This window comes from Aotus nancymaae, unplaced genomic scaffold (genome assembly GCF_030222135.1).
Source record: "Aotus nancymaae isolate 86718 unplaced genomic scaffold, 86718_ANA_hifiasm-v0.15.2.pri h1tg000041l, whole genome shotgun sequence".
Lineage (NCBI taxonomy): Eukaryota > Metazoa > Chordata > Mammalia > Primates > Aotidae > Aotus > Aotus nancymaae.
In genome coordinates, this window is record NW_026988455.1 from 41,385,191 (window position 1) to 41,391,010 (window position 5,820).

Genomic DNA, 5,820 nt, shown 5'->3' on the forward strand with positions numbered 1-5,820 from the left:
CAATATTTCTTATTTGAAGTTACCACTCTGTGTAAGACCATGTGATCAGAAAAAAGAAACTGCTTTTAATATTGGACAAAACAGAAGACTAACCTGGCTTAAGCAGTCACACAATGATATTTAAAGTATTTTCCGTTTTAGCTTGCCAGCTTTTGCTCCTCTCCAATAACACAGGTGACTAAGCCCTTTTAGCATTTCCAAAAAGGGAAAATAGAATCACTTTAATTGGAGGATTTCCAAACAATTAAAATGGTATTGGATGGTGATGTCTAAAAAAACTGAAGCAAGAATGTGTTAACTACATCATATACATCAGAATTCAAGTCAGGAGTCTTGACTCCCAGTCTCATGGTTGGATAACTTTGTTCCATTAGTTTAGCAGGCAGATGCCTGGAGGCTGTTGTACTCCCTGTAGTACGATGGTTCATGTCTATCCAAAAAGGCAGAATTTAAGGTTTTCAATCTAAGTTTTTCTTCCAAGTTTTAGACTCCATTGTGCAATTGTTTTAACCAGAATAACAATTTTCTCTTTGTTTCGCCTCTTTCTCAGGCATATTGTGAAAATTTAGAGACCAGAATTATATACTTAGCATGGCACAAAGTTTACGGAATTCCCTGGACGTGGCCTTCAGCTCAGAACCAACTGGCAGCTCCAATTGGTTAGAAGAGTCAATTACATTTGTAACGGTTTTAGTTCTTAGAAAATCATACTCCAGGAACAATGAGGAAAACAATCTCTATGACTTGGCTGAGATGAGGCTAGAAATATCATCTGTCCTAAATTTAAATTTGTTGGGGCTGAAGACAAGGTGTTCTATTTTCGATGATTACAGGTCATGGTTTCCACAGCCTGACTGCTTTTGGCAACATATTATTGTGTTAAATGGCACATAATCAGTTTTCAAATCCAAACCATGAGTTTTCATCCTTTTTTTTTTCTTCCTTATTTGCTAATCATAGCCTGCTTTTTCTAGATCTTCTCTTTGGCTGTGCTATTAGTGAATCCTAATCAAAATTTCCTTGGGGAAGATTCTTCTTTGAGTTGGTCACTGAATACTTTTTTTTTTCTGCTAATCGGACCACTCGTTGTGAGTAATTGAAACCTATAGATGGTGTATTGTCTAGAGAACTGAGTCAATTTCTCTTGGCAAAAAGTGGCTAGGGCATTCAACTGAGATGGAGCCTCTGTCTACTATGGGGGAGAAAACTTTGCTGCCAGATCAAGTCGGAAGAACATCTCCTCTAAGTAATATGCCACATTATTTATCTAGCTCTACTTTTCTCATTTCTACTGGGCAAGTGGTATTTACCCCCTATCTTACATATAAAATTGTGTGTGTTCATTTTTGCCCGTATGGTGTGTGGATACATTGGAGACCATCTGTGTTTTTTATTTTCCAACAGTGTGCTCACTTCTGACATGATGCCTATTAAGATTTGTTAAAGTGAACTAAATATGACCTGAGAAGGACTCTGTACATCTATATTTGAGTCTTTGTGGACTAACTGTAACCTAACTTAATAGGTAGATGAGGTTGAAAACCTATGTGCTTGTAACAGTAACTGAGTATTGGCCAATCCCAGTAGTCATACTTCAACCACTCATACTGCTGAATGTTCAAACTGTGTTCAAATAAAGCAAACTGCAACCTGTAACCAATCCTGCTGTTTCTGTATCTCACTTCCGGTTTCTGTACCTCACTTCCGGTTTCTGTACATCACTTCGTTTTTTTTTGTCTATAAATTTGTTCTGACCATGAGGTATCCACAGAGTCTCTCTGAATCTGCTGTAATTCTGGGGGCTGCCTGATTCATGAATCATTCATTGCTCAGTTAAACTTTAAACTTAATTTGACTGAAGTTTTTCTTTTAAAAGTACAGAGAAAAACTTTGCGGCAATTCAGTGTTTTTTAAAGGAAGCAGAGAAAAAGTCCTACTGTGTTCTGGATTCTCTTCAAACTATCTGCTCTCAGGTGGTGGGCTCTCACCTCCTCCTCTCTGAGCCATCAGCCCGAGAGAGGAGGCCTGGGACTCTGTGTCCTCTACCTTGTTACCCTTATTCTTTAACCACTATTCTGGAAGGAGCAGCCTCAGGCAGTTTCCTGTTATTGGAAGCAGTGTCCTCCTACATTCTGTCAGAGTCTCCCCAACATGGATCTTGGTACTGGAGCTACGGGATGACTTGGAACTATGGATTATTGAGAATGAAAAGGTATCAGTTTAATTCCTCCTTCTCCAAAATAAAACCCTATTTTATTATTCTTACTTTTCTTATTATTTTTGAGATGGAATTCTGATCATCACCCAGGCTGGAGTGCAATGGTGCAATCTCTGCTCACTGCAACCTCTGCCTACTGGGTTCAAGTGATTCTCCTGCCTCAGCCTCCCAAGTAGATTACAGGCACCTGCCACCATACCTGGCTAATTTTTGTATTTTTAGTTGAGACAGGGTTTCACCATGTTGGTCTGGCTGGCCTTGAACTTCTGGCCTCGGGTGATCCACCTGCCTCAGCCTCCCAAAGTGCTGGGATTATAGGCATGAGCCACCGTGCCTGGCCCCTGTTTTATTTTTATTACATTACAAAAATGGGGCCGTAATACTTTTGTAACCTACTTAAAATATCATGGACAGCTTTCTATGTCCTCAAATATAGGTCCGCATTGCTATTTTTATTAACTCCATGCTATTCCACCATAGTTTACTTGACCTTTCTTTGCTAACTTAAAAAAATGAAGAATTTTGTTAATAGAGCTCTTTTGTAGTAATTGCTATGATTTCTTTCAGGTCAGCAAGTTGCTACTTCTGTACTTTGGCATATTCTTCTCTAAGCTGTTAGAAACCATTCAAGTTCCTTAAGGCTTTTTAGAAAACCCTAAGTAAACTTGATGCTCATATCAGCTATTAACAGTCAATTACCAGTGAGATTTAAAGTCCCATAGAGAAGAGTAGAATAAATTTCAGAAAAATTCCCTAACTTTCAGAATGCAAATGATTAACAGAATTTAGACACCTGCCTGTCGCTCAAGCGGGGCCTCGGTTCTCTGGACATATGATGTGTGGCACCATCATGATTCATATGATGTCAGAGATAACCTGCTTCAAAATGATTTGTCAGAATTGGAATACCCTGAAATCTCATCTGCAATAGCTTCATATTTTACCTTGCATTTTTGGTTCCATGGTTATGAAATGCTGTTGTTGTTGGCATCATTTATGCTATGGTATAATTGCGCTTCAGAAGCTCTGTGTGTGTGTGTGTGTGTGTGTGTGTGTGTGTGTGTATGTGTTCTCACATCCCTTCTTGAAAAAATGTTGTGAGTAGAAAAGAGGATACTCATATTGAATATCTAATTCAGGAAGGTTGCCTGACGGGTGTAGTAGGGTGGAGGTGGGGCAAGGGTGAAGGTTCCATGAACTTGACATCTGGAATCACTACAGGGTCATTTGCCTAGTCATAGTTTTTTTCCCAGCATAATTTCTGATGGGAGCATAGATGACAAAGTAAATTTCAGGCCTTATGAGAGGTGAAGGGGAAATTCTCATGCCCCATGGACAGATCTGATAAGGAGCTTCAGCAAAAAAGACTTGTTTTACAAACTTGAAATGAGGATAGATTTTTGTCATTCAACAGTTGGTAAAGAAACCACAGGCAAGAGAGCCTGAAGATGCTTTGCAGACCTAATTTACTGTCAGCTGAGCGCCCCCTGGGGGATAGCTGGTGGAGAAGATGATCCAGGTCCCTGAATATTGCCCGTTTTCTCCTTTTTGACAGTCCGTCGGGCAGTGTCTGATTTGACTTGGGAATTGAAAGAGGCTTGAGGCTTATAATCATTCATAAGGGATCAATAATAATTCCAGCTCTGTTTATGTTCAGTAGTTGTAGAATCAAGGTAAGTGGCATACTTTGCAATCCACAGGTTGCCATATGGATATTGGCAATCATTACTGCAATGACCACTCCCTGTAAGGCTGCCTGAGATTTCATTTGGAAGAGAATATAATTTTATTCTTATAAAAACCCTAAGAAGAAGGGAAGGAAACTAAATTAATTTTCCAAAATGAAACTAGCTTTATTTTGTCTGATAGTAGAATACATAAAATATTATATGATATGTTTATATAGACTGTTTAAGAAATAAATTACAATGTGTAGACTATTCAAAAATAAATATAACAAAAGAGACTACATCTTTTAAATTTTGGAATGTATCACTGAATAGGCCTCCAGAAAGACTATATCAATAAATATACACACCTGAGGTTGTGAGAGCAGCCTACTGCTTGCACACTTGCAAATCCTGGAGTTTGGCCATCTTTTGAATCATAACCAATCTGTTGTGTTTTTTTTTTTTTTTTGCTTTTCTTTGATTACTAGTGAGGCTGAACATCTGTCCATATATTTACTAGCCCTATTTCTTTTTGAATTGTTTCTTCATATTCTTTACCCCATTTTCTTTCTCTTTTGTGCTGATTCATAAGAACTTGAGGCACTATGGATAATCACCCTTCTCCTGGTGCATGTGTGGTAAATCTTTTTCTCCAGGTGTTATCTTTTATCCTTCATTGGGATGTGTTTGTAATTTAAAAACTTTGTTTTATGTAGATAAATACGGTAATATTTTCATTCATGGTATCTGGCTTTAGCACCATTGCATGGAAAAACTTTTCTTATTTAAAGGTGTAAAATTATTCACCCCTAGTTTCTTTGAAAATAGCATTTATTGAATGTCTACGTATACCAGGAGCTGTGTTTGGCTTATTACATGTGTAAGTTTCACCACAGTATTATGAGGTAGGCATTACCATCATCTCCATTTTGCAAATTAAAAATTGCAGGTTGAAAAACATGATTTACTCATGATCACCAGGCCGAGAAGTGGTAGACCCATGCTTAGAGGTTAGACCTCTGACTTCATGGAATATAAACTTCTCAAATATTTAATATCCGGAGATGACCGTGCCTACAGATATTTAATTTGAATAAATCCATAAGTTAGAATCTATTACAAATACTTTCCCCAGAATAAAATACCCAATCTTGAAAAAATTACTTTGATAGCTAGTTTCATGTGCGCTAGATAATAAAAATAAGTAGAGAATATGGCTGAGAATGCCAAGAACTAGTTTATAGAGCAAAATATATTAATTTCCATAATGTAGATGAATAGAATATTTGGGTTTTTGCAGTAGAGAAAGATTTTAATTGACGTGAGGCCGGCCACCCCATGTGGGAGAAGAACGGAGTTATTATTCAAATCAATCACATGGAAGGCTCATAGGTTAGGGTTTTTTTTCAAAGGCAGTTTGGGGGAGGTGATGGTGGCTAGGCTTACTGCGGATTTGTTGGGTCGAAGATGAAACCATAGGGGTGTTGAAGCTGTCCTCTAGAGCTGAGGTGCTTCTGGGCGGGGCACAGAAGTGGTGGAGGCATCAGTCAGGGGGTCCAGGTGGAGCCACAGGTGTCACACATGCAAAACAACTGAAAAGATATTTCAAAAGGTCAATCTACAGCATTAATTTTGTGTATCATGTGACCAGTCTATGCCTTAGCAGAATTCAGGTTCCTCTCCTTCCCCTAGCCTGATGGCTTTTCATTATGTTTGCAGAGGTGGTTGGGTTTTTGGGAAAGACCTATTATCATTTGAACTATAAATTAAATGTCTACCAAAGTTAGCTTAGCCTAAGCCCAGGAATTCTTAAGGGAAAGGCAGGATGGGGAGGGCAGTGGGTTAGATCAGATCTCTCTCTCTCTCTTTTTTTTTTTAACACAATAATTTATTTATTGAGAGCCTCCTCTTCCTGCCCTTGCAGTCTTTAGG